Here is a 21,263-nt window from a genome sequence, read left to right as displayed (position 1 = left end):
TGCACCACTATGTACTCTGCTTTTCTAAAAGGGCCTGACAAGTGGCCACTGATACAATAAACAGAGATGAATCACACAGTGTAAGCTCTGATTCCCAAAACTGGTCCCTAAAGTGTTACAGAGAGGATTCTCTTTATTCTTACTAATTTACCTGAGTGCTTACAAAAATAAAAGATTCCTCCCTTCCTCCCTTCCTCCCTTCCTCCCTTCCTTTTTTTTTTTTTTTTTTTTTCTTTTCAAAATGAGCAGTATCTTGTCTTCTCTAGAATGCTACGTGTCTGTAGTGAAATTCCAGCTCAATCCACTGACACAACTCCTTTCTCAGCCCCACTATGTGTGCTAATCTCACATTATTAAATATTACTTTTGTGTTTAGGCCATTATCCTAATCAATGTTACCTCTGCAATGAAGCTTATTGGTTCTGCCAAGTTTCTCTCTGTTATTGGTGCCATTGGTCATTTTCTCCAGACTGTGTAGGCTGTAGTGAGTTTGAAAGATTCATAGTGGACATCAGGAAAGTCATCTTCATGAGAATGGTAGCAGTGGCACAGGTTAAACAGAGAGATGGAGGGACAGCTCTGCTGTCAGGTTTCCAAGAGATGGCTCTTAAAGTTTGAATCTTAATGTCATTAGTCAGTGGTCATGCAGAGGGATGATGCTGGAAAGAGTACCTTCATCCTGTGTCTGACCTTCAACTGTTTTACAGTTTATAACGTGAACTTTGAAATAATGCAGGAGCCTGTTCCAGCTGGTTCATGCTATGAATTAGTTCTTAATGCAGATTGCTGAATGTGAAGGCTTCACATTCAGCAAATATTGACATACTATACTTCCTTTAGTTACACAGTATCTTAATGACGTGTTATAGACCACTGGTTTGCCTTCCCATTGGGAAAAGTCATTCTGTCGCAGAATGAAACTGAAATGCCTGAAACTACACATTTTCCTTATTTTTAAATTTATTTTTAGGTTGTCCATATGTATATACATTATAGATTGCCTACATATCTATACTACACTGATTCTAGTTTCTGAAATAATTTCATATTTGCCAATACAACAGGAACATTAGGGACATATACCTTAAAAAGGTCTTAACCAAGGTCACACTTAAAAATCCCTTTAGAACTACAAATCCTAATATATGCCAGGATTCTGTCATGTAATAGAATTCCTCCTCTTTTTGCACTCCCTCATCGTATGAGTATTGTTTTTTCCTGGATTTTCACTATTCCTCCTGTCTAAACACTATTTACTGCAAAAATGGTCCATCTCACAGGGAAGAGAGTCTGCCTCTCAATTTCTTTAAAGAGTAGCTTTTTATTGCCAATAACCTAGCATACTTTATCAGTGCATTAACTTGACTATGTTTGTGCAGGATGCTGGCAAAGGAGCAGGATCAATGATGGGGACTTACCAAAGTTCATCCATCATGGAGGAACTGAGCCATTCCCTCAGACAGGGAACACATCAACATCAACACATCACCACAGTGACCTTGGATGAGATACATCTGCCATAACATCCCCATAGTAATACTGGTAAGCTAAGGACTAAATAAGATGTGAGTGACATGGATCAAAACCTGGCTGAATTTCCAGGCTCAAAAGGTTCTGATCAGTAGCACAAAGTCCATCTGGAGGCCAATCACTAGCAGTGTACCCCAAGGGTCAGTACTGGGGCCAATATCATTTAACATCTTCATTAATTGATTAAAAGAGTGCACCCTCAACAAGTCTGTGGGTGATACAAAGCTGGGAGGAGTGGCTGATAGACCACCTGGTTGTGCTACCATGCAGAGGAACCTTGAGAGTTGGAGAAATGAACCAACAGGAAATTAATGAAGTTCAACAGAGGACAAAACAATGTCTTGCACCTGGGGAGGCACCACTGAGTGCTGGGGTTAAAGTAAATGGAAAGTTGTTTTGCTAGAAATGAGCTGGGGGGTCCTGTTGGACAAGAATTTGGAATGGGCAAAAATATGCTCTTGTAGGAAGGGCAACCAACAGCATCATGGGCTGCATTAGGCAGAGCATTGCCAGAAGGTCATGGAAGGTAAGGCCACATCTGATGTTCTGCAGTGCTCCCTACTACAGGAGAGATATGGCCATAATGGGTCAAGTCAAGAAAATGGCCGTGGAGGTGGTAAATGGATGGAGCAACTGTTGTTTGAGAAGAGGCTGAGAGAGCTGGGATTGTTCAGCCTGGAGAAGAGAAGGCTTGGGGGTCTCTTATCAATGTATATAAATACACGATGGGGGAAGTAAAGAAGACAGACACAGTACCTTCTCACTGACATCAAATGACAGAATGAGAGGAAATGGGCCCAAACTGAAATTCAGGAACTTGTAAGAGGTGTTTTTTTTTTTTTTTTTTTTTTTTTTTAACTGTGAGAATTATTGGGTACTGGAACAAATATTACTGTGTTATCTCTAGCAGAATAGCTAGCTGTCTAATTAAGCAAATTAGAATAACTTAAGGGTACGTGTTCTTAAAGTCTTGTTTAAACGTTATGGCCTGGAAGTGGTAAGCACCCTCCCTCAGGCGGTAACGTTAAATAAGCACTATCAGTCATGGTGAGCTGATAGGAGTATGGGTGTTCCCACTCTCCTGCTGGCCCTGTTCCAGATGGTGTCATGAAGCTCTACCTCTGCATTCAAATGCAGTGGAATACACGCTGCTCTTCTAAAACTGTGTTTTTGTTGTAGCTTGCATAAACAACACTATCCTGAATCTTAGCTTGCCATGGTCAAAAAGCTGAAATATGTTTCAGTTTTGCTTAGCCTAGATATTCAGAAAGTGGGACAGAGCAGCCAAGTCTCATTTCTCCTCCCTCCCCATGAGGTCATTCTGGCAGCTGAGAATGGCTGAAATAGAAGTGAGCTTAGAAGATGCAATCTCCTTCCAGCCAGCCGTTCTCTGCTGTACCACTGGGAGATTCTGTAAGACACAGGGAATTCCCTCATGGTCAAGTCACAGGTGCTCTGACCGCCAATAAAGTTGGGTGGGAAAGATGGAGATGGGAGAGTGATTTGAAAGCAGAACACATAAAGACTCAAAAGAGTAATGTGTATGTAAAATTGCATGTACTAGAGATGCTACGTCAGTGGTCTGTTAGCAGCCACTTGTGCTTTTAACCTCTCTGAAAGGAAAATATGAAATACAGTGCTTTTTTTATTATTATTATTATTTATTTTTTTTTTATGTTGAAAAACACGAAGCTGTCGAACTTGGATTAGTTAAGTTTTCAGAGTTGAATTCAAGGCATTTATGAACTCTGGCAGGCCGGAGATTCAGTTCCTGTACTCTTCCTGCACACCATGCAGCTGCTGGCACTGCAGAGCAAACAGGTGGCTGGTGCAGGGCTGGCTGACACCAGCAGCCCACTGCGCTCTGCAGGTGTCACCAGGCGGAAACAACCTGGGGATAACTGGGAGCACCCGCCTGCTTGCTGGCATGGGTGGGGGGATGTAAACCAACAGCACTGTAGGAATGTACGTGTCCCTGTATGCCTGGCCTTTGCTTGGTGTGGAGCTCTGCTGTTGCAGCGTCTGCTGCTTGGGTGGGTTGGCTAACAGTGCTGAGATCCAAGTTACTAATTCAATACAGAGTGCTGCTCCCTCCAATTCCTGTCAGTTTTAAAAATCAAATATTTTACTAAAAGAAAAAAAAAGCTAAACAAATTGAAGGTAATGAGTAGGTGACTCAGGTAAATGATGCCAGTTTCCTGGAGAGCAGCAAATCATCCAGGCTATGCTCTTCAGTAATGCACAATGATGTGGATACCGTGTGCTTCTGATGACAGACCACGGACATGGGAGCCTGTAATGGGCTTTTTTTGTTTCCTCTCATCCTGATGGAGTGTCTGTGTGCATCAGTTCTCATTTGTAAACCAAAAATGATGAACATTATTTTCATTATAAGTTTATACGATGGAGGTAACTTTCACCTTTCTCATGTGATGATCAAATAACCTGAAAATAGTTGGTATGCTATACCTTCTGTTCTAGCTAGCTGTACTTTCTATTCTAAAATCCAGGAAGGAAAGCCCAGAGAAGTCATGCAAAAGACCCAAATAACTTGCAGCTTTAGATGAGATTGATGTGGGCACTTGAGTATTGCAATGTTGTGCTTGTGTACAGGAGAAGCCGTGCCCTATTTTTAGGAGTTGTGACCTCCAGCATGGTCTCCTGTAAAGAGAGACCTATCATAGAAGAAAATTACAGTCTATTAGACTGTGTGTCCAACTAATGCCTCCACTGTTGTTCTGTTAAAGCTGTATGTTATACTTGGGTTTCTTCTTAATGTTGACCAATAAGATTGTAGCACCTGTATTTCCTTGCACACTTCCTGGTTGATGTGTGCAATATATCAGTGATATGTGCAGGAGCAGTCCCACTTTCCGCTCTTGCTGTTGTTGCTGAGTCCCCCAAATAAGTAAATAATGTTATTGTAAATAAATGATTAACCAAAGTACAGTTATCTGAAGAGCCTAAGAATTGATGTGAGCAGCAACAAGCTGCATCTTGAACTAGGAGACCATCCTTCTGGTGACTGACACTGCTCTGCCTATGAAACTTAAGCCTGAAAGAACTGCAATAATAGGAATTTTCCAACTGTCTCTGCAAGGCAATCAGATTGGTTTTGAAATAAAACCAGCTTATTTCTTCTGTTAAATACAGGAAATGGGAATGTAAATCTCCTAATGCCAGTAGCTATTACTCTTTAACTATTTCATTGCAGGCTGGGGAGTCTATGTGTATGTGCTGGGACTACTAGAGCCTGTGCTGTTGAAATGTATTGTACTAAGTGCATTGTGAGGCGCTCAGAAGAGGCAGTGGAACCACGTGCCACATGTGCATGTGGTTAGCAGAGCTAGGGCCTAGATACTCAGACTTTTTAGTTTCTTCTAATTCTGGAAATGAGAAAAAATAATTTAACAAATCTTTTCCAGATATCTGATATGTGCCTTGGAAGACTAAAGATATTTAAAGATGTTCAGGTTAAAGGTTGAAAGATGTACATTAAATGGAAGTGTTAAATTCCCTAAAGTGTGTGGAAAATGAAACTGTTACTCTGTGTTCACAGGTAATTTAAATTGAAAAAAGGAATATTCTAGAGGCACCGTTTTACTGCATGATCATAAAGATTTCTTTCTGTTACTCATGTTGGAATGTCATTTTTACTAATTAAAAAAAAAAAAAAAAACAACAGGGAGATGCAAGCTTCCAACTTCTCTGTGTGACTGTCTTCAATCTATCTTAATGTAATTTCTAGAAAATACTAGGTTAAAACAAAGCTTTGTTATTGACTGCAGGTAAATTCCTTTTTATAAAGGAAACTTACATGTACACCTTGATGGTGTGTTTCAAGACTCTGAGTATAAAAATGTCTCCATTTTTAAAGGTCAGCCCTTGTCAAGCCATCTCAAACTGAACACCTCTTCCTTTTCCTGACTATCGGCTGGTCTAGTAAAATAATTCACTTTCCCTTACAAACTGGTTTATAATTTTAAATTTTGCTTGATAAAATATGTTAAAGTGAAAGATACATCATGTCAGGAGCTGAATTCTGAAAAAACACCTAGTCAGGTGCAAGAAAATACCGCACTAATTTTCAGTTTCTCTGAATTCAGCCTGGTGAGTCTCACCCAGGACAACCTGCAGAGCTGGCGAGCAGGAATCTGGAATAGCAGCAGCAGCCCTGGGTGTTGGCTCTCTGCTCTGTGGCACCATAGCAATTTGGGAGTGGCTTTGTTTAATTAATAATCAAAATACGCCACTTGCTGCCTTTAGTTTTATTAGGGAAAAGGACAGAGAGCAGCTGTGTCTGGTCACAGTAATGAGGTTTAAGTGTTATGGGAGATTAGAGAGACCCTTTTCTGTTCATGAAAAATGGTATTGTCTTCCTTTGTCTTTATATATTTTATGAAGGATATTATTTTGTTCTGAACACAGTGGACAGGACATCTTAATGCAGCTCTCAGTTAGCAAATACGAGACATCTAAAAGTTAATGCTAAATTTATTGTGCTGGTTAAACAATAGCTTGCAGCTAAGTTATCCAGAGAATGTGACTGTAGTTTTTGCTAACAGGAATTGAATCGGATATAACAGTAAATGCAAATAAAAGCTCCACCCTGGATTTTTTTTTTTTTTTTTGGTTATATCTTTCTCCACTTTTAAGATTGCATTATTCTCCAGTTCATGCTATATTAGTGTTAAAGATTTTCATGATGGACCCAGAAGCATTTCTTTCCTCATTAACTGCATGTGCCAATGTTGATATTTTGAAAAATGAATGCATATTTGGGAGCTGTAATAAAATAATAGCACTACTTCTATGTTTTAATGAGGATGCTCCCCCCTCTACCAAAGGCTTGTTAATAGCTACTGCACCATGTACATCTTCAAAATATCAGTGGAGTTGGATCTGGAGCATTTTCCTTCCTTCCTTCCTTCATCTTTCATTTCATTCAGCCTTTTTCTGAGGGACAAAACTATGACTAAGGCAACCTTTTTGAATGGACAGACTGGAGATCTGGAGTGTTATTTGCTGTCAACAAATACTTTACAACTACTAATAAAAAAGATCCTAACAAATTTTCCCACAACTTACTTTACAATGCAGAGCTAGTTTGAAGCACAAGAGCTATACCATGGTATTAATAAGTGTTTTGGAAAATGTTAATATTTGTGTGTCTATTATTTCAATTCTTGATCAAAGTGTAGATTTTTTTTTCTGTTTCAGACTGTCATTTTGAAAAAAATCCATCTGGGAATGAAAAGTAAGACTTTTTCAAAATTTCTCATGCAAAAGAAATGAAAATTGTTTAGAAAATGTTATTATTTTGGCTTCCCTTCACACAATGAAATTGTGTTCCAGAGCATGGCCTCTAACTTGTGGATATCTGGTAAGATCTGTAAGCATGAAGAATGTTTTAAATGAAGGCATGAATCAGTCACAGAGTCAGTGCTTTACAAAGGAGTTAACCAGGTAGGTGGTTTGATGAGAAATTGGCAAGATGAAATAGACTAAGTCATAAAATGATAATGAGCACAAAAAGAGGCACAACCAATGGAATGGTGTATGTCGTGCTTCACAGAAGCACTTCCACTCCTGGTAGAAAATAGGATAGTGGAATTTTTCCTGGAGTAAAACAGGGAGTTTAAGTGCTTCTTCAAGTGCAATGAGGCTTTTGAAAATATGAGAGCAAAATTTTCAATTTTTTGAGGTGGTGATTCATTTGAACTGGAACTCCAGAACAAAACATCAGGGATATTTGAGAAATTTTGGACTTAGGTACACAGCCCAGTTTTGCATCTGAGTCTTACTGTTGCTGAAGGTACCTAGGATTGTGTCACCTATGCCAGGGCTGCCAGAGCAGAACAATGTACATGCATGCAGTGGTGAAGTAATCAGCAGGTCACAACACAGTGAGACTAATGTTTGAAAAAGCTGTCTTTTTTTGTGGAAAATCTCAGCTTACATGGTAGAATACACTGAGATATTTTAATCCCTGAAGGAATAAAATCAGCCTACTCAGCACTGAGGTTATGTTGGGAGATAGCAGAGATGAATGTACTGTCATTTTGGTAGATAGAGTACATCTAGTTTGTAATTACAGACGATCCATTAAGCACATAGCCAGGTGCCTCCATCCTACGCTGTTCCTTACTCTCAGTCACAGGAGAACTTACCATTTCATCTTGTGCAAGCTTTGCTATATTGCTGGACACCTCTTCAGGGTATGAGAAGAATTTCACTTCCAGACAAGGTGTTAAGGTTAAACTAGCTGAGGTATGCCTGTGGGTCATGTGTAAGTGCTCAGCCTTGTACTGGTTCCTGGCCAGTTTCTGGGAACTGGCTTTGAGCTGAGGCACCAGCCTAGAGTGAGCGTCCCACACCCCAAATGACGTGCATGCATGATGATGCATGCATGTGTGATTACAGTTCTTGGTTTTAAGATAATGTGGCAAGGCAAGTTTTTTGTTACCTGCCTTAAATTTTTTAATTCACTCCCTCATTTTTCATTTTTTTTCATGGTTATACAGATGTCAAGATTTAATAACCTTTGAAACACCTAATGTAGACATCGAAGTCATGCACACGATGAAGCATGTATGTGTTCAGGCATCCTGATACCGGACGTGCTGGCAGAAATGTCCTGGAACCACCTTCCTCGTAATTCCTGCTTTTAGCTCACTTGCAAAGCTAATTGGATAGAGTTTCTCAGTGTAAGCTGTAGCTTGGCTTCTGTTTCAGCTTGGTTTAATGACTAATCTCCTTCCAGTCTATATATGTTTAATTAGGAGGTGACCTAGGTCAGATAATATGTCGGCTGCAAATGTTGTTCTACTTGCAGCGTGTTTCATTAAACGATAGCAAATCTGTTCAGAATTCCTGCTATGCAGATCCCTTTCAAATCACTTTTACTGAAGGAGACAATACGTGTTAGACTGTGACTGGCTGCCTCCCCATTTCTTATTTCCTTCCTGTTTTAAAGAGCAGTTTCAGGGCTACAGTATACCCATGCTATATATATCTGTGAAGGTTTCCGTTTCTCAAGCTGATGCTAATTTAAGTTTCAAAGAACTTCCTTCTGTATTAAGCAATTATTTATAGAATGCTTAGACTTAAATACTTTGTTCTAAATCTCAAGCCTGCCCTAAATCTTGTCCACTTTCATCACTGTTATCTTTCTGGTTTCTAATCAATGTCAATCTCTATGTATCATTAAAATCTGCTCTATGAATTTCAAATTTCTGTGTCTGTCTATAAAATCTACATTTTTTGTCATCTATCTGTGTATGACTGTACACACGAAGATGGTGCAGAAATGACAAGGGGTCTTGCCAAAGCAGTGACACAGCAGGCCTCTTTCAGTTAATATTCAGAAATGGGAAATAAGCTTTCTTCATGGCCATTCCAAGCATTTGATATCCATTAAGATCATTTCTTGCTGTTGCAAAACTGAAAAGCCTCATGGGCTTTTCTGCTTGTTTTGTGCAGAGTGATGTCAATGCTACCCATCTGAGGTTTTTCATCATGGTCAACAACCAAGATACAGCACTAACAACAAGCAGTGACACCAATAATCCTACCCTGGGGAAAACAAACAAACAAGCCACGTGAATACCTGCTCTCCTATGGGTGAATCTACTCCAAACCAACAAGCCATGCCTGGGGATGGGGACTGTCAGATTGGAGGAATCTGCCCATTGACATGGCACGTGCTGTCTACAGTGGGTATCAGGCCTCCCATGGCAGCACCTGGTGGAAGGTCCATGGCATGGCTGGACCTTCAAGGAGATGGTTGCCTCTGCAGTGGCCCAGGGCTGAGCAGTGCCTCCTGCTGCTAAGGGGGCCCAGAAATGAGAGAGCATATTCTGCTAAACTGCTGCTCTGAGAGAAATCTAGGGAAGTTTTTCAAACAATAGTCTGCTCAACAAAGACCCTAAACATATCCATGTAGGGAAAAGCTGTCATTCTGACCCTGGCTATTTTTTCTTTACTTTCTGCTTATTGCAAATGAATATGATGCCTTTCCCCCCCTCTGATATTATGGGCTTGGAAGGAGCATAAGAAACAGAATATCCTGTCAAATAAAATGGCAGGGAATGGTTGCTGAATGCTTGATCACTATTATCATATTGTTTACAGGCTCCTTTTACATTGTAAAGACTCAGGAAGACCTTTGGTCCCTAACCTGGTCATGTTAAGTTCATTGCTGAGGGTGAGGCCCTGCTGCATGCTCAGTGAAGTTATTGTGTGTGGAAGAGAATTAAGGGGCAGCCGCTCTTACACAGGCTGCTTTGTGTAAACTGGGCTGGGAGGAGAGATGTGTCCTGGAAATTAAACCCCTTCCTCTCTGCTTCAGCTGTGCCTCTGCAGAGGGAGTGGCATCACTGCAGGCTCACTGCTGCAGCTGGCTGCAGAGCTTTTCTTGCTGTGTTTGCTTAGCTGGGTGGACTCTCTGAGACAAGGGAAGGTGAACAGGAGCTCTGACTGATATCCCTGTTTTGCATAAGATCCTTGAAAAAGGTGTGACAGTCATTGACAGCCCTTTCTGTTTATTTCCTCACTGGATGCAGCTCTGTGCTGGGGGAGGAAGCAGAGTCAGGATGGTGACCCGCATGCTTATGGTGTGAACTTCTATGAAGAAGTGACTGCATCAGTTAGTAAGGGAAGAACCACTGATGTCAACTACCTGGACTTCTGTAAGGATTTTGACATGGTCCCACAAGACATCCTGATCTCTAAATTGGAGAGAGATGGATTTGACAGGTGGACCATTCAGTGGATAAGGAATTGGTTTGAAAGTTGTACCCATAGACTGGTGGTCAATGACTCTATGTCCGGGTGGAGGTCCTGGGACCAGTACAGTTTAATATCAATGATATAGTGGGATAGAGTGCACCCTCAGCAAGTTTGCAGATAACACCAAAGTGAGTGGTGTCAGTCAATGTAACAGAAAGAAGAGATGCCATCCTAAGGGATCCAGGCAGGCTGGAAAAGTGGGCCCATGTGAACCTAATGAAGTTCAACAAATCCAACAAGTTGCTGCACCTGTGTCAGGGCAATCCCAGACAGGAGTACAGACTGGGTGAAGAACTTATTAGGAGCAGCTTTAAAGAGAAGGACTTGGGGTTTCTGGTGGACAAAAACCTTGACGTGATCTGACAGTGTGTGCTTGCAGCCCAGAAGGCCAACCGCATCCTGGGTTGCATCAACAGAGGAGTGGGCAGCAGGGAGAGGGAGAGCAAGAGGGAGAGGATTTTTCCCCTCTGCTCTGCCCTTGTGAGGCCTCACTTGGAGTGCTGCATCTAGATGTGAGGTCCCCAGCACAAGAAGGGTGTGGAACTGTTAGAGAAGGTCCAGAGGAGGACCACAAAGATGATCAAGGGGCTGGAGCACCTCTCCTATGAAGAAAGGCTGAGAGAGCTGGGGATGTTCAGCCTGGAGAAGAGAAGGCTCCAGCATAACCTTACTGCAGTTTTTCAATACTTAAGGAGGACTTATAAAAAGATGGAAAGCAACTTTATGCTCAGTCAGTGATGACAGGACAAGGGAGATTGGTTTTAAAGTAAAAGAGGGGAGATTTATATTAGAGGTTATGAGGAAATTCTTCACTCAGAGGGTGGTGAGGCACTGGAACAGGTTGCCCAGAGAGGTTGTGGATGCCACGTCCCCAGAGGCATTCAAGACCAGGTTGGACAAGACCCTGGGCAACCTGATCCAGTGGTGGTGTCCCTGCCTATGGCAGGGGGGTTGGAACTAGGTGATCTTTAAGGTCCCTTCCAGCCCAAGTCATTCTATGATTCATTCTATGATTCTATGATTTCTGCAGCATAGGAAAGGATGCTCTTATCTACGGCAAGCCTTGTAGGAACAATTACAACCACTCTTGACATGAATAACCTTGAGCAAGTGCTTAGCACAGTCTGCAGTGAATAGCTGCATTGTGAAGGGTTTTGGCTCGCTTGTGTTCCCACTGGTGTTTCAGAAAGAAGGCTCACAAGGTAAATGAAGATAAATAGAATCAGTAATATAATAAACCAGAGAATGACAAAGAAGTGTTGAGCAGCAATCAAAACTTTGTAAAGGGACAAAAAGCTTACCCTCAATGACACATGCCCATTTCAGGCACAAATACAGGCTGGGCAGAGAATAGTTTGACAGCACCCCCAAGCAGAAGGACCTGGGGGTATTGGTTGATGAGAAGCTTGGCATGAGCCTGCAAGGTGCACTTGCAGCCCAGAAAGTCAACCCTATCTTGGGCTGCATCAAAAGCAGCATGGCCAGCAGGACGAGGGAGGGGATACTATCCCTCTGTCCTGCTCTTGTGAGACCCCACCTGGAGCACTGCCTTCAGCTCTGCCTCCAGCACAAGAAGGATGTGGAAGTATTAGAACAAATCCAGAAGAGAGCTATAAAGATGATCAGAGGGCTGGAGCACCTCTCCTATGAAAACAGGCTGAGGGAGTTTGGGTTGTTCAGTCTGGAGAAGAGAAGGCCCTGTGGAGACCTTATAGTGGCCTGCCAGTACCTAAAGGGGGCTGCAGAAAATCTGGGGAGGGACTCTTTGTCAGGGAGTATAGGGATAGCACAAGGGGTAATTATTTTAAACTAAGAGAGAGTAGGTTTAGATTAGATGTTAGGAGGAAATTCTTCACTCAAAGGGTGGTGTGGCACTGGCGCAGGTTGCCCAGAGAAGCTGTGGCTGCCCCATGCCTAGTGGTGTTCAAGGCCAGGCTGGATAGGGCACTGGGCAACCTGGTCTAGTAGGAGGTGTCCCTGCGCATGGGGGGTTGGACTTAAACGGTTTTTAAGGTCTCTTCCAACCTAAACCATTCTACGATTCTGTAATTTCTGGGTTATTTCATTTTGCTACTATTTTATATAGATAAGATAAAGGATCTCAGTGCAAAAAAACTTCTATCTTACTGAGAATCTTAACTAAAAGTTGATTTTTTTTAAATGGCATTTTTAATGGTTGTGAACATTCCTTTGGTTTATTAATAATAATAATTATCCGTCAGGGTGACAAAATGATACTGGAGTAACTTTTGAAAAAAATCATCTAGAGAAGTATTTCATTATTTACACACAAATATAGAATGAAACTGTCTTTTTTTTTTTTTTTTAATTAATTTACTAGCTAAATTAATCCAAAAGTCCTTTCTTTGGCCATGCCCCTAGTTCCTTTTCATCTTGGTCCTGGAAGTTCAAGCTTAGCCTGCATCCATGAGGAAGCTGCATGCTAGTTATATGGGAGGGAGAAATGTGTGACTGCTGTTAATGGAGAGGAGAAATCAAATCTCTAATGTAGCTTCTCCCTTGTTCCTCTACTGCCTTCCAGAATTAGTTTTGCCTTTGACATTATTTTCTTTCTTTCTTTTTTTTTTTTTCCCTCTTAAATCAAGGAATGATGCAAAGTTTATGTAGTCAGACCAGGTAACAGTGAGCGTCAGACCAGGTAACAGTGAGCAGCAGAACTGAGAGGTAGTGTTTTTTATGAAAACAAATGAAGAAATACACCATCCTTATGTTTTTTTAATATCCAATATTTTGCATTATATTAACCAAACTAGTGATTTAGTGACATGGGTTGCTAACAAATTTATCATGCTCATTTGTAGTCTCTCGCTGTCTTAACCAAAGAATGAGCTGAATTATAAAGGTGAATTTTAGGTCCACGTGGTAGGTTTTGTCAAAATGAAAAAGAAAAAAAAAAAGCTGCAGAAAGAGAGAACTTTTTTAAAAATTTTATTTATTTTCCAAAATTTAGTTAATTTGTAGTATGGCTAATCCTTTTGATTCTACCTAGTGCTGTAATTTGTGTCGCAGATCAATGTAGTAGTGTGAAACACCTTAGGAGTTCACATGGCTCCTTGAAATCTCCCCGTGGTGCAATTTTAAGGTTAACCTTTCCAATTCTGTAAGCAGTGAAGCAGTTATTGCAATCTTATGCTGCTAGGCAATACAGTATAGTAGATGTATTCAATTAGTACTGTTTCCTACCTCATGGTTAGGCTTTCTTGTCATTTACTGGAAAATACACTTGGATACTTGATACATTTCTTATAGGATGTTGGTTTTTTTATACGGTGTTCACTTATTTTTTTTACATGTCAATGAAGAAATCTCACTAGCCCGACCAATACCCAGAATGATTTTATGTAATCCCAAATGTCTCAGACATTTATAACAGATTCTTTAAATCTAGAGCAATTGCTAAAATTAGGGTGAGAACATTCAGTTTAGGTAATGACTTGCCCTTTGAACAGAGATTGAGATGATCTGCATTTTCCAGTAAGAGCCTTAATCAGATGGCAAACAATGTTTGCTTAGCATTCATCTACATCAGTTTACATCTACAAGAAATCTGTACTTTAATTCAACATCTACTCTTTCCTAATTATGTCTTCAACAGTGTAAGCTGGTCTTTTTTAGTAAACAAGCTAATATTTATCTGCTGTTCTATTCTGGTCGCATGAAGCCTAGCTTACAAAGGAGATGACTTTGAAAATTTTCTGTAATCTTTGCACAGTAATCACCTTGGTAAGTATGTGGATAATTAAAGATAAGTTTTGTTCCACAGAGAGGTGTATAAAGTAGTAATTAAAGCTAACATTTACCAGGAGGATGTAACCTTTCTATTTCAACCGTTTTATAAATAGAGATTATAACCACCCCCACATAACTGCAGAAACACATTTAGAACATGCTTGATATTTAATGCATAGTAAATTTATATCCTTCTTATGGGAAGTAAAATAGGCAATTAAAAATGCTGACAAGAGAGACAATATGTTACAAGTATGTGCCTAAATTGCATTGATGTGCCTGAAAAGTACTTGATTAACTTCTGATAAGCTTGTAATAATCAAGAAGTTATTATGATTGTTTAATCATGTATCAAAATGCACCAAGAAGTGCAATAATAATACATCAGCTACCATATTTTCCCAGCATCAAAGCACAGCCAGTATTGTTTAATAGGAAAATTGCAGAGACCCAGTGCTTCAGAGGTGGCCTCACCAGGGCTGAACAGAAGTGCAGGATCACCTTCCTTGACTTGCAGGTAATGCTCTGCCTAATGTAGTACAGGAGGCTATTGGATGGTTTTGCCACAAAGGGACATTGCTGGCTCCTGCTCAAATTCTTGTCCACTAGGATCTCCAGTCCATTTTATGCAGAGTTACTTTCCAGCCACTCAGCACCCACCCTGCACTGGTGCATGTAATTATTACTTCCCAACTAGGGCATGCACTGAGGCACTTCTCAGCACTGGGCTGCTAAAAAGGCAGCCCCTAGGTGAACCTCATGAGCCCTTTGTTGAGCCTCATGAGTTCCCTGCCTGCCCATTTCTCCAGACTGTTTTGAAGTCCCTCTGAAACACCCATCTGGTCTGTTAACTACTCCCTCTGATTTTGAATCATCTCCAGACTTGCTGAGCTATCTGTCCTATCATCCAGGTGACTAATGAAGGTGTCAAGAATATTGACCCCTGGGGTACACCACTAGTGAATGGCCTCCAGCTGGACCCTGTGCTGCTGATCACAACTTTTTGAGCTTGGAAGGTCAGCCAGTTTTCAGTCCACCTTGATGTTCACTGTACTGCACCATACTTCATCAGTTTGTGGGGGTGTTATGTTAGAAAACTTTGCTAAAGTTGAGATAAACAATATTTAATGTTCTCCCTTCATACACTGAGACTGTGTTTTTATACAGGGCTATCAAGTTAGTCAGACATGTTTTCCCCTTTTTAATTCATACTGATTTCTGCAAATCACCTTCTAGATTTTTATGTTTCAAAGTATTTTCCAGGATTTTTTATCCCATCACTTTCCTTGTGATTGAGCTAAGTCTTTACTGGCCCAAAGTTCTTTGGATCCTTTTTCTTGTCTTTCTTGAAGGCAGAAGTGATATTTGCTGTCTTCCAGTCCTGGTTGCCATGATCTTGCACAGCTAATCAAGAGTAGCCTCATGATTATATTAGCCAGTGCCTTCAGCACTCATTGGAACAACCCATCGTGTTCTCTGAATTTCTGAGAGCAAATCTAACCAGTAAAGCCAAGGTGAAGAGGGCACTGATTATCCTAGTCTTTTCAACGTTCTCTGTCATCAGGGATCCTGCCCCATTCAGTAAGAGGAGCATATTTTTCCTAGTCTTCGTTTTGTGGTTGGTACCCCCGTACACCTTGTTGTTGCCCTTCATATACATTACCAGATTCAGCTTGAGGTGTTTTTTTGTGTTTTTTTTTTTTTTTTTTTTTCCTATCCTGCATGAAAGTACAGCATCTCTGTATACCTCCAGTGTCTCCTGTCTCTGCTTTGACCTCTGTTATGCTTCCTTTTTATGTTTGAGTTTCATCAGGAACTTCCTGTTCATCCATGCACATCTTCTACTGTCTTTGTTTGACTTCCTGCCTTTCAGCTGACGTTTCTGGGCATGGATGAGGTTATCCTTAAAAGTCAACCAGCCCTCTTGGACCCCTTTTCTCTCCAGGACCATGTCCCATGGGACTGTTCCAGACAAACCCTGAGCAGACTGAAATCTCTTCTCTGAAGGCCAGGGTTGTGATCTTTTTGCATTGTTTCAATCTCTCAGGATCCTGAATTCCACAATGTTAAGGTCACTGAGTCTATGACATTCACATTCCTGACAGGTTCATCCTTTTTTTTAAGTATGAGGTCCAGCAGTATCTGTGTCAGGAAGTTATCCTCAACTCACTGCAGAAGCCTCCTGGGTTGCGTGTGCTCTGCTGTGCTGTCCCTCAAGTAAATACCAAGGTGGTTCAAGCATTCCACCGCAAGGACCAGATCCAATAATGGTGCCTCGTCAGCACTCATTTGCTGTAGGCATACCCTTGGGATAGGCCCACGTCTTCCTTGTTTTGTTGGTTTTCAGATCCCTCACTTGCCCACTTTATCCAACAAGAACATAGGTTAATTAATTAGTGTTAGTATTCCAAATTAATTTTGGATACAAATACCTCTAATGTGTTATTTGATAATATGTTGTAAAGAAACTACAAGTTTATTAGAGAATACTTTGTTGTGGTGAGGCAAAGGGTACTATTTAATTGTTGGAAGCTTTTGGTGTCTAAATAGTTTCTGCTGAGAACATTAGCAGCAGTCTTAGCGAGCAATGATACTTTTTTTTTTTTTCTCCTGTAACATCATGCAAAGCAATCTGTATTTCTATAAACGAAATACCCTTAAAAGCATATCTTTTTATTCTAGGTTCCATCACTGAGATTTGCCAAAACATTCAGAATTTAAGCATACATTTAGATAATGTATATATATGTATATATTTATTTATTTATTTATACTGCTTTAAATTACTGTTCTTATGGAAGGTTTTACTTGTTTTTCAACTTTGCTGTTTCAAAATAAGCTTATCAGCCTGAAGTCTTTTTGGCAACTTTCCTCTGTGGTTACTTCGTAGTTCGAACATTTCTGTAATTTATTATCATATAGTCACAAATATATTGAATCTACATGACTGAAATATGACAAAGCAATGCCAAAGTATTTACTAGCATTGGCAATGCTTAGTATTGTTAGACTTGGAACAACAGCTTTTTCTTTAAATTAATTTTAACTTTACCTGGAGAAATGGTAGCTACTTTAAGACCTCTAGCTAAATCTGTGGAATTATCTGTTTACCACAAATATTTCTGGAATTTACTCTTTCTCAATGACATTGTTGCCTCTGGGTTAGTTTATGGCTCAGCAGAGCATGTCATGAAATTATATAGCACACGGAGAATTTTCTTTAGCTTTCTTGGTGAGTCATCCTTTCTCCACCAGAAGGACACGTATCCCTTAATTTATTTCAGTGCAGGAAGGAAAGGCTTTATGCTTTAAGGCATCTGTATTGGTTATAAAACTGTGGATGTTCTCTTTCATTTATATTAGCACAGTGTCTTTTTTCCCTTCATTTCAAGTATTCAAATGACCAATAGAACACATTTCACAGACAGAAAAAAAGCTATGCTAATTAATTAATTAATTAATTTATTTATTTATTATTCCCATTCATACAAGCTGGGTAAATGCATCTCCACTTCTTTGCCCTGCTACATGTTTTTTGTGTGATCTTAATCTGCTGATGTTTTAGTTACTTCTATATAAAAACACAGATAACTAAACATCCTTAGACCCTGTGACTCTTTTCAAGGTAAATAACCAAGAGATGTATCAGTCTCTTGGATACTACCCATTTATTATAGGCAACCTTCAGGCAGCATAGCTGTCTGAAGGTAACAGCATTGCCTCATGCCTAAGCTGTCTGGTCATTTGTACTCCAGCGATGCCCTATAACTGTACTTGAGGCTGTACAAGTTCAACTTACTCTATAGTCAACACGTGGTCAGGAAAGACAGCCTTCATGTATCTCTAAGAAGACTTGTAGTCCTACCTGATGGTGTTAATGTAGTGGACACCACATAAGCACTTAAGATGGGCTCACATTTGCATGTTAGCCTTCTAGAATGATTTCATGAAAGAATACTTATTATTTTAAAAATCTCTATTGGACATTAACAAAATTGTTTATTGGCTCTTATATATATACACACACACACCCACACACAACAAAAACAAACAAACAAAACCCTCCAAAACTTTATTTCTCTTTAAAGGAGTGTCCCACCTCCCATATCTTTAGTTGAAGAAAGCAGAACAACCCATAATGTGTTTTCAGTAGAGTGTGGTTTTCTATGGATTAATTTGTTTGGTTAGTAAATAAGAAAGGACATTCTTCCAAGGAAGAAAAGATTGAGTTTCCAGGCTCAGTGTAACAGCTGCACTAAATCTTTGAAGTCATTCAGGCCTGTTGGAAGTTCATTATAGGATTTTGGCATTTTTGTCTTTTTTTTTTCATTAAGACCAAGAATATACAAATTAATGAGAACTAAAGCCACTTAGGACATGAGGGAATATTTCTTTCTATTAGGGTGAGATTTTGCCTAAGGGAGAATGTACATGTGAAAATATTTGATAACAGTGAAGTATATTGTATGTGGAACTGTTTTCCAAGTTTGTTTCATGGTTCTCTGATAGAAATGTTCAAGAAATGTGTAAAATCACAGCCCTACCTGCTTTTAGTCTTGAAACAACAAAGATAAAAAAAACATCTTGTCAGATCAAGGCTCCTTTTTTCTACCCTGTACAGTAGACCTTAACTTAGCTTCTTTTCTAGTCAGTCACTATCATCTTCCCTGTGTGTGGACATAAGCAGTGAAGACAGAAGTGTATATATACCTATGAACTCAGTTCTCCCCAGCTGTCTGAGTACTAAATAACAGAATGGTTTCCTGTGTGCCAGCCTTTTACAAACAATGTACTGGGGACTGGCAGCCAGGGTGTGCTGAATTGAGTGATCCTTAGAGTACATGGAAAAAAGAAGACATGGTAGATCTTTTAATAGTATTTTTAGGCTTTTTTCTGAAGCCATAACCAAATCCAAGCACCAAAAAATGGTAGACTTTTCTCAAGAGCATTATAACCTTGAAAAACTGTCACATATAGCATCTTCTCTCTCTTTCATACAGGTCACATATATGCAAAGGGTGACTTGATGAATATCTACTTAAGAATAACTGGATTTGGAATTATAAGGAAATTTGGAAATGCAGTGCTTGATATGTCGGTGTGAACTGAAGGATGGCTCCACTGTATTTGGATTCTTTCTTATTAAAAATAAAGGATATTGCTGTGTGTTTTCTGTCATTCTAAACGTTTCTAAGCAAAAATCTGATACCTTTTAAAAGAAAAATGTTTGCTGAAATGGATCTACATGGTCAGTTACTTTATAGTGCACTGTAGCAACCCAACATGGTAAGTGATGAATATCATGAGCACCTTGAATAACAAGGAAAATGTATGAATATTTGAATTGTTAATTCTGGAGATTTTCTGTTGAAGGAATAAATATTCCTCCCCTTTTCATTGGCATTTATGGACATTTTAATTGCCATGGGGACTTCGTTTCCATCTCACACACTCTGAGGATCTGTGCAAACCTTTGGAACAAAGGAAGAAAGAAAAGGAAACACAGCAATGACTTGGTCAGTCCTGTGTAGGACACCTCAGCATTTGGAAATTTCTCTGTGTCAGCCTTTGGCTAGAACACGTGTAGTACATGAACCAATCCACAGTATACCAGTCTTATTTTGCAAGACAGTGTTACTTTTGCCATTTAAGTGCTGAGGTGTCCCACAGTCTCTTGTCTCCACGGTACACAAAGTTATGGTGGCTTTTCTTTTGTTCTGGTTCCTCGCAAATATTTGCACACTGAGAAATGTTTTAGCTCTGCAGACCAATGCATCAGCCATCTGCCTAGAAAAGCCAACGCCTTTCTGCTTTGAGACGGATACATAGGGGAGGATCCTGTTCTGTCGGTTCACAGATTCCTGTGCCTCACCTCACTGACGTTAAGTCCACGTTTGTTTGACTACCCTTGGTCTGATTACAACAGATAAGTCCAGGCAGTGAAATAGGTATGGATATGTGAGCAAGTGGCAATAAAGTTTGCTTTCCAGAATATGTTGTGGTCAGAACAAAGGCAGAAATCAGAGAAGTCTTTTACATGAAATAGTTGTTTCCATAGGTGATACTACGCTCATGTTAATATTAGCATCCATGTGTATAATATAAAGGTTATGAATTCTATAAAGCGCATAAGCTACCCAGATGGGTTTTCTCAGCTATAGGTCCTTACATTATGCTTGAATTCATCCTGTTTAAAATAGCTACTGCTCTCACACTCACATTTGCTGTCTTTTTTTCTCCTTCTTTAGCTCTAAATTGAACAGAGGTCAAGTAAAGCTGGTTGCTTTAATTCTGGTTAAACAAAAACCAAACAAACAAAAAACAGCAACAACAACAAAAGGAACAGTTTCCCAATCTATTTTAGGAAATGGAAGTAAACAGCATGTATAAAGATCTGCCCATTAATATTGTGAATACTGTGGCATGCCAGCAATCATTTATTTCAAAAAGACAAAAGAGGAAAGAATCATGCTGTGTCTTTCCTTGCACAGGTTACAGAAATGTTGTCTTGTCCCTGAGCAATAAGAATTTAATCTCAGATCTGAATTTCTGTTTCATCAGGTCAGATAATCTCCAGGGAAGAGAGGGCAGAAAGATAGTATCAGCTGTAAAATTACAGATGAATGTTGAGCTAAACTGTGAACAGAAAAAATATTGCGCAACATTCAGGGTGTTCTTTACCTGAATATCTAGCTCCACCAAAAGGATTGCATCCGAATCTTTAAGAATCAGATAAATTTAGTTCTATTTTCTCAAGGTTACACATTTCAGCCTGATGTCCATAGGGATTTGAGAAGTGAAAGAGGAAGGCTGAATTCCATTTGGCCACTTGGCGTAGCAGATCTCATCTGACACAGAGGGATTCCTGCGCCTGTAACATTTCTGGGAAGTGGTTGCTGTCTGCTTGGATGGATGGCGCATCAAAGCTGTCAAAAAATTCTGTAGTGGAAAATACTGTTCTACATTACAGATGTAGTCTGTATCTGTAAGACCTTTGGAAATCCTGATTTTCTTCAAATGTCAAAATCACAAGCATTGCAGTGTATATACACAGGTCAACTTTCTTCCTAGAATGAAACTCAATGATCTGTATATTGTTCTGAGTTTTTTATTGTTTAAAATATGTTCTTTATAATAAGGAAAAGGGCAGTAGGGTCCAGGACTTGTGTTAATTGTTTCTTCCACAATGCCAA

This window comes from Anas platyrhynchos, chromosome 2 (genome assembly GCF_047663525.1).
Source record: "Anas platyrhynchos isolate ZD024472 breed Pekin duck chromosome 2, IASCAAS_PekinDuck_T2T, whole genome shotgun sequence".
NCBI classification, from domain to species: Eukaryota; Metazoa; Chordata; class Aves; order Anseriformes; family Anatidae; genus Anas; species Anas platyrhynchos.
The sequence above is the reverse complement of the archived record's forward strand: the minus strand, read 5'-3'. Positions refer to the sequence as shown.